A 9552-nucleotide genomic window follows, 5' to 3' on the forward strand; every position below is an offset into this window, starting at 1 on the left:
GCGGATGACTACATGTCTGGTTAAACGTTCGGTTGCGCTGAAATAAAAACAAAATTTAATAAAACACTCGAGCACCAAACAAGATTTGAAATAAAAGTACAATTTAATGGCATACCAACATTATGATGATCGCACCACATTATAGTTGCAGTAGACAGAGAGGATAATAATATTTAAGTGCACATATGTCATCATCATCTTCCAAACCGCTTATCCTATACAGGGTCGTGGGGAGGTGCTGGAGCCTATCCCAGCCGTCAACGGGCGAAGGAAGACTAGACCCCGAACTGGTCGGCAGCCAGCCACAGGGCACCCACACACACCGTCACTGAGCGGGAATCAATCCCACGCTGCCCGCACACAACTCAGGCGTGTGTACCACTACACTATCAGTGACTCCTGCACATATGTATATTGTAATATTTTTTTTCAAATAAAGTTGTCCCATGTCTTCAACAACGTCATCTCCCAGCTGCTGCAGACCGGGGCGGCTCATCACGATCTGGCGAGGGACTTTAAGTTTGTCAGAGCTCTTATTTGTTTTCATGCGGTTGCCCCCGGTACTTGGATGGGCTTAACATTAGCCGTTAGCTTGGAGAAACGGATACCAAAGAAAGCTTGTCCCCGCGAGCACGAAAGGAGCGTTGGTGAGCGGTTCCTTCCTTGGCGAATCGCGAATCATTCATAGCAAAACTCAGTTCACTCACTGATTCCCGCAGCGATACGTTCAGTCAGCGAATCGTTGGTGAACAGGAAGTGACATCACTGATTCCTTCGTGATGGCCAATTGCGGCAGTATGTTCAGTAAATCCAGTTTACATATGACGTTGGCTGCTTATTGGTCGATCGTGAAGATTGACAACATGCGCGTGGCTGAGCTCAAATGAACTGAGAAAAGAACGAATCACTTCAGGAAGTGATCCATTCACTCATGTTCACTGAAAAGATTTGTTCTTTTTAAACAAATCGTTCGCGAACGACCCAACACTAGTGACGATAAGGAAATACAAACACGCTTGAACGCATGTTGTTGTCTCACGTCTCTTCTTACACAAACAACTGCCGCATTGATTCACAAGAAGATCTGTAAGGTCTGTAACACGCACACATCAGGATTTGCTGCTGCTCCGATCGGTCCATTATGTCGCATGTTGCGATGACATACAGTTTCCCACACCGAGACAGATGTACCACGCAGCTCGTTGCTGCTGCTGCAAAGTAAACAAGCTACTCACCCATATTCCCCCTTACATACGGCACCTAGATCGTTTTCGCAATTAAATTAAATACATCATCTAAACATCTCGGTCCCTTTGTGGTTGTATCAGGCTTTTATTTTGAAGGTGAAGGAGGGGAAGTGTGGAAAATAAATAAGCAACTTGTTGACTCGACTTCTGGCCATCTGTTGGACCCAAATAATTATAAAATACGACAAATCCAACCCCGGGACTCCCAATGCAAATAAGCACACGCAGTTGGGTAAGTACTACTGACGCATGTCCACAGCCGGTTTGAATAGTAAATTAGGCAGCTAATGATCCTTAAAAAGCCTCTGCCGTTAGCATCTCTCCTGCAGCGACGTCAATCACGGACGCTTTTCCTTTTTTTTTTTGTCGGAGGGCAGAACGGGGCGGGGGCCGACAATGTTTATGAATATGGCCGGACAGTCGCGGCTGGAAGGGTACCCAAGTCAAGGGTGGAGGGTTGCGGCCAGACCGGCAAAAAAGGGTCAAGTGCCCAGCTCTGCATCTTAATATACATTATATTGCTCATTATTACTGGCTGCCATACCTGACATACTGTGTGGCTATATGGGGTAATATAACAAGCGTTCAGTCTATCTTTAAAGCGGAAATCAACCCAAACATATTTTTTTCAAGAATATGTTTTATGCAGGGAACTAGTTGAAACACGGCATTCTGATTAATATTGCAATTGTGAAATATGAGTTAAGCAGCAAAATCCACCTGATTTTGGCCATCTCTGGGGCCGGCCATTTTGTCATGACCGAAAATGACATCACAGTTGCTCAGGGCTCAGATAACGATAAATCACGGCCCAGCTTCAGAAGTGTATGCTAAATGTAAAAGAAAATTGCCTGCAAAAAATTCAGATGCCGCAAGTGACGCTGAGTTTGTTTACTCTATTTGCCCTTTGTGCTCATAAAATTGAGTAACACGTTGCACATTAAACCGACTTAGTGAACAATAGCTGCATTGAACTTTTATCAAGGTGCCGTTCATGAAAACTGTGTAACTTATCACATTGGGGGTGAAACAAGCTCGGCTCATGAATAACTCTACGCTGTTATGTTGGACCGCTCACGTCGGTAGCTCACCTGTTAGTTATGTTGTCACTATGGCTTTCTGCAGTAGCCTGGATTCGACTTCATTCTAACTCAATGGCAAACATATGAAACATAAGTGTTTAGAATGAATTATTATTACATTCCGGGGTGACGGGGTGTTTCCTTATATTTGTAGAGTTGAGAGTTCAAGAGAGATTTTTATTATTGTTATTTCGGCATCGTCAAGGATGTCAACATAACAAGGATGTTGACTAAGCCTGAATTGTTTAGAATGACTTCAAATTGAAGAAAAACAAAATCTACAGAGGAGGTATGGCTGCTCGATTATGAAAAAAAAAAGCACGATTATTTTGGTAATAATTGAAATCACGATTATTCAAACGAGCATTTATTTTTTGGTACAAAACAAAAAAAATGTTCAAACGTAAAAAATATAAAGACAAATAAATGTAAGTTAGTTCCTTTTGTACCAAACACAATTTATGTAGCTATTCATTATAAAATAAAAAAAAAGGTGCAAATGTATAAATCCAAGTATGATTTCCTTAAACAAACATAGTGCATTGGATATAAATGCATATTAATAATTGTTATACATTTTTATATACGATTTTATATGATTATGCCAATTTTGTAGTCCTGGAGTGTAATAGTTGTAATTGAATTTTGATTAATTGCACAGCCTTAAGAGGAGGCATACTTCAAGTGTCCTCATTTTCATGTGTCATGTGTCATCTTCCAAACCGCTTATCCTATACAGGGTCGCCGGGAGGTGCTGGAGCCTATCCCAGCCATCAACGGGCGAAGGCAGATTACACCCCGAACTGGTCGCCAGCCAGTCGCAGGGAACACACAGGCACCGCCACTGAGCAGGAATCGATCCCACGCTGCCCGCACACAACTCAGGCGTGGGTAACACTACACTATCAGTGACCCGTCCTCATTTTCGTACATCAGAATACGGTAACCAAGTCCAGTAACATTTATATTCTGAACCATTTATCCTCTCAAGGGTTGCAGGTGTGCTGGAGCCTATCCCAGCTAGCTTCAGGTGGTAGGCAGGGTCACACAACTGGTTGCCAGCTGATCAATCGCAGGGCAACATTTAGTTGTTTGAAGCATCTTTCTACTGCTAGTTTGTGACACCATTCTTACTTGTTTTGTGTTGTTTGTGATGACAGGGTGATAATGGTGATGGTGATAATATTTTGTAATCAGCCCACCACTTATTAACATTTACTTTAGCTCGTTTTGTCTACAGGGCAGAAGACAATGTATGTGAACTAGAATTTAGAGCGGCACTGCTCAGAGCTAGTTGTATAGTATGCTGGAAAAATACCAGGTCAAAGACAAGCACAGATCAATATATAAAGCCTACATTACTCCTGTTTTTGCCCTTTAGTAATCTCCCCTATCCAGCTAGATAAGTTGGTTCACATCTACTGTATTATCCAGTTTGAGGATCAGATAATAGGTACATGCAAATATGTGATTTGAATGAAACATTTAGTTCATGTTTTGCTTTCTTAATCACAAGCTACAAGTCCGATTTGAAATTGTGTCTGCTGTTACTTCATACAATGAAATAAAATTCTCCGTGTTTATAGGCATGGATATTCCTTACATTGAGTGGGGAAACAGTGGACTTCCTTGTGATGACCACATGGGCGTCGTTGTTCCACACACAGCATACCTGTTAAAAAGGCCAGGTTCTTTCTTATTTATGTTGTCATAGTACCCTCTGGTGGTTAGTCTGTTAGTGTAATTTAATTTTAGTTAGGCAGGTTTTTGGTCACCTATTTCAGGACCCTCGATAATTACCAGACAAAGTCATCGTAACACGTGAGAACATTCTATCTTCAGTCGATCCAACTTACGAGGTGTGCATACATAGCAAGTGACTCAATATAAATAGTCTTTTGTGATTGTGGTTTGTTTGTGGACATTTCAGTTGACGTTGCTCATACTGTTTTGAAGTTTGTGTATGGTTTTGACCGCAGTAAATTGGTATCGTGTTGACGAAGCATTTTAGTACATTCGCTCGTGTTAGTTTTATTTGTATTTGTTCTACAGAAACCACACCCATATCCAAACCAATTAAAGATTGCAGAGACAAAATTGTTATGATTATTGCTCACCTGGACAGTATTATGTTCTAACCGGACATACTGCAGCGGTTATCACTCTTATAAACTTCTGAACGTCATAACCAGCAAATATTTTTCATGGTCCTTCGAGCCGGATCGATAATCACTGCAGACAACGATGTCCTCTCGTGAAGAAGAGCAAGCCAGACCTAAACGCTTAACTCATCCTCCACACTACTTAAAAGACTATGAGGTGACAAATGAACACCATGAGAAAGACTCAGAACATACTCCACTAATGGAGCCCAGAAATGAACAAGGATTTTCCGAAGACAGTTCAGCGGAAGAAACCATAATTTCCCGTTCTGTAAATCCCAATCATAAATACCAAATCCAACATGCCTTTACAGCTAAAGAGCTAGCTCTGGGAAGTCATTCCTACCCAGTAGCCGACCTCAAGAGGAAATACCACCACCTCAGAGAATTCCCAATCCCTGAGATAGATAATGCACAACCACTGCTTCTAATAGGGTCTGACCATCCACACCTCATCCTGTCAACAGAGCGAGTCCGATGTGGACCACCTGATGGTCCAGCTGCAATCAAGACAGTGATGGGCTGGACACTGCAAGGTCCTTCAAGGTACCTGAAGCATTCTCTCCACTCCACACAATGCCTTTTTACCTGCACTCAGCTGCCTCAAGCTGACCTCTTTACTCATGTTGAACGTTTATGGCAGTTGGATACTTTGCCGTATCGAAATGAGAAGGTGGTTACAAGGTCAAGGAGGACGCTGAAGCACTCAAGACATTGTCCGAAAAAACGGTCAGAGTTGACATGAACGGTGCTTCAAGATATGCCACGCCCTACTGTAGAGAAAGAACCTACGCAGCTGGGAGCCCCCAAAGAACCTGTACTTCCCCATTTACGCAGTTTGGAAAGAAGGTTGACAAAGGATACCAATAAGATGGTGGCCTATAAGGATGAGATCAACGAGCTACTTACCTTAGGATACGTCAGGGAAATCACACCTGACGAAGCTGATTCCAGTGAGGGTTGGCATATTCCCCACCACATGGTAACGCACAATGCCAAAAACCGAACAGTGTTTAACTGTTCATTTAAGTACAAAGGACTGCCATTGAATGAGCACCTATTACCTGGCCCCACACTCACCTCAAGTCTTTTGGGGGTCTTGTTGCGATTCAGAGAGAATATGGTGGCCATTAGCAGTGACATAAAGGGAATGTTCCACCAGGGACGTCTCCTTCCTGAAGATCAGCCGTATCTGAGATTCCTCTGGCAGAACACCAAGACTGACCCCCCTGAAGTGTATCAGTGGTTAGTCCCGCCGTTTGGAACTGTCTCAAGCCCCTGTTGTGCTACGTTTGCTTTGCAAACCCATGTGACAGATAACAGTCAATCTAATGAAGATGTGCAGATAGCAGTTGAGTGTTGTTTCTATGTAAACAACTGGCTGAAAAGTTTACCTTCAGTCGAGAAAGCTAAGCCACTAGCCAACAAGCTACGGGGTCTGCTGGCAGAAGGTGGATTTGAACTCCGCCAGTGGGCAACCAGTCACCCAGAAGTAATTAAACACCTCCCCGTTGAGTGCACGTCAGAAAGCACAACATTTTGGCTCACTCAAAACAGTCATGACCCACAAGAATTAGCCCTAGGGCTCATGTGGCATTGCAGATCGGATACACTGAGCTACAAACCAGCTCCTTTAGTCAGAGAACAGCCCACCATGAGAGTCAAATACAAAGTTCTCGCCAGTCAGTTCGACCCATTGGGATACACCAGTCCGTATATAACCAGAGCCAAGGTACTAGTGCAGCAACTTTGGAAGAAAAAACAAGAATGGGATGACCCTGGCTTACCTGAAGAACCACTCAAAGCATGGACATCCTGGGAGGATGAACTTTCCCAGCTCACTGAGATTTCCTTTCCAAGGTGCTACAGTGACTCAAACTACTATTCTTCCCCCTGCCACAGGACAATTCACGCCTCCAGTGACGCGTCAGAGCAAGCTTATGGGTCAGTGAACTACCTCTATACCAGTTCTGAAGAATGCGGCATACAAGTGTCCTTCCTGGCGGCTAGATCACGCGTGGCACCAAAAAGACAAGTTTCAATGCCCAGGTTAGAACTTTGCGCTGCTTTAAGCGGGACTCAACTTGCAGCAGTTTTGAAGAATGAGCTCACACTGAAAATACATGACTATGTCAACTGGAGTGAGTCCACAACAGTTCTTACATGGCTGCAGTCGGAGTCTTGTAAGTACAAAGTGTTCGTCGGGACCAAGATAGCTGAAATACAAGAGCTAACTATTCCACAATTATGGCGTTATGTGGACTCACAAAATAATCCCGCAGACGACATCACACGCGGAAAGACTCTGGCCTATCTCAAAGAGAACAATCGCTGGAGTCGAGATCCAGATTTCGTAACGCAACACTCATCAAAGTGGCCAGTCAAACCATGTAATACATGTAATCACATTCCAGAAGAGATGAGAAAACAGGTATTTTGTGGCCAGATTTCAGACGGCACAGCATCTCTGCTGCCCGATCCACATCAATTCAATAACTTCCAAGATTTGCTGGCTGTCGCTCATAGTTTGCATGGGTCAACCAGCAAGGCTTACAGCCCTTCAGCAGAAAATTTCAGGCTGGCTGAGCTAACCACTCTTAGAAGGGTACAAAGTGATAGTTTCCCTATAGTGGTAGACCACTAAAGGCAGGTAAAATTTGCGGCCAGATAGTCGTCTACTGAAGCTGTCACCTGAGTGGGATCAAGAAAAGGAGCTCATAAGAGGTGGTGGTCGTCTCCGCCACAGTGATTTATCTCCAGACTCTCTCCATCCAATCGTGCTTGACCCAACACACCACGTCACAAAGCTCATTATCAAGGTCTATGACCAGCGGTTGCTCCATCCAGGAGCCGAGCGAGTCTTTGCTGAGATCCGAAGACGCTCTTGGATTCTGAGAGGACGACAAGCAGTGCGAAAGTTTCAACACAAATGCTTAGAATGTCAAAGGTGGAGAGCTAAAACAGAGGTACCTAAAATGGCCTATCTACCGCCAGCCCGCCTCAGACTCTATCATCCAGCATTCCACTCTACGGGGATGGATTGTTTCGGCCCTCTTGAGGTCTAAGTAGGCAGAAGAATTGAAAAACACTGGGGCACTTTGTATAAATGTCTAACAACAAGAGCTGTGTATATTGACCTCCTCAGTAGTTTTGATAGTGATGCATTCCTCATGTCTCTACGCAGACTAATAGCCAGGAGAGGCAAACCTCAGGAAGTTTACTCCGACCAATGAACGAATTTCAAGGGAGGTACTGCAGAGCTGGAGCAGTCCTTTGGAAAACTAGCCCCTCTTCTGCAAACTCAGTTGGCCTCACAAAAGATTTACTTTCATTTTAACCCTCCAAAGGCCCCACAATCGGAAGAGACTGGGAGAGGGAGATAAGATCCATTAAGGCCGCCCTCCGTACCACCTTGGGATTGCAAGTTGTTCCAGAAGAGGTATTGAGAACAGTGCTAGTGGAGATTGAGGGAATTCTCAATTCTAAACCGTGAGGTTATGTGTCATCCGATATTGCAGATCTCGACCCCATTACACCAAATAGTCTCTTGATGGGGCGGCATGATTCAGTGTTACCACAAGTGGTCTACCCTGAATCCGACCTTCTGAGCAGGAAGCGTTGGAGACATAGTCAGATTCTCAGTGACCAGTTTTGGAAATGCTTCACACAAAATTACTTGCCTGTTCTACAAACTCGTAACAAATGGACAGAGGACAAGGATGACCTCAAAGTCGGAACTGAGGTTATGCTGGCAGACCCACAATCTCCAAGAGCCCTTTGGCCTGTCAGAATAGTCAAGACGATCCTACAGGGAAGAGACAACAGGGTTCGAGCTGCAGAGGTTCAAGTGAAGGAAAAAACTTTCGTAAGACCTGTGGCTCGTCTCATTAAGTTGCCTGCCTTTCCACAAGACGAAGATGCTCAACTGGCCTCAATGGACACAAATCTGTTTCTCAGATTTGGGGGTGGCTGTTAAAAAGGCAGGTTCTTTCTTATTTATGTTGTCATAGCACCCTCTGGTGGTTAGTCTGTTAGTGTAATTTAATTTTAGTTAGGCAGGTCACCTATTTCAGGACCCTCGATAATTACCAGACAAAGTCATCGTAACACGTGAGAACATCCTATCTTCAGTCGATCCAACTTACGAGGTGTGCATACATAGCAAGTAAGTGACTCAATATAAATAGTCTTTTGTGATTGTGGTTTGTTTGTGGACATTTCAGTTGACGTTGCTTGTACTGTTTTGAACTTTGTGTATGGTTTTGACCGCAGTAAATTGGTATCATGTTGATGAAGCATTTTAGTGCATTCGCTCATGTTTGTTTTATTTGCATTTGTTCTGCAGAAACCACACCCATATCCAAACCAATTAAAGATTGCAGAGACAAAATTGTTATGATTATTGCTCACCTGGACAGTATTATGTTCTAACCGGACATACTGCAGCGGTTATCACTCTTATAAACTTCTGAAACCCAGTCATAACCAGCAAATATTTTTCAGTGCCCACTGACTGATGAACAATTGACATTTTTCAAGAGATGCAGATGACCCCAAGAGTTACATTTCAGTCCTTAGGCAGTGATATTTACTTTGCTGCTGTTCAATTTTGTGAGCCATTTCATGAAATCTGAACACGTGTAAAATGATCAAAAAGACTTGAGCTTTGTGTTGATCTTTAAAGTGTATGGAACATGAAAAAAAAACCTCCAAAAACTTTTGTAAGAAGGAGTACAAGTACAAATAATAAGATTCCAATGGTTACTTTGGTTAAAAAAAAAAAGAAAAAAAAAAGAAAGATGCAGAAAACTCGATATTTTTGGTAAGACCAATCACAGGTCATTTGTTTTCTGAAGCTTAGCCATGATTGGTCGTTATCTGAGCAACTTTGATATCATTTTCATTCAATATAAGTGACAAGACGGGCTAAGATGGCTAAAATCGGGTGGACTTTGCTGATTAACTCATACTCCACAAACACAATATTAATCAGAATGGCTTATGTTAATGTAACCCTGCTGTAGTTTTATTGTACAAGTTGGGTCATTGTTATAAAAGTAT

This window comes from Filicampus tigris, chromosome 20, assembly GCF_054856515.1.
Source record: "Filicampus tigris isolate MCC_2025a chromosome 20, RoL_Ftig_1.0, whole genome shotgun sequence".
Taxonomy (NCBI): domain Eukaryota; kingdom Metazoa; phylum Chordata; class Actinopteri; order Syngnathiformes; family Syngnathidae; genus Filicampus; species Filicampus tigris.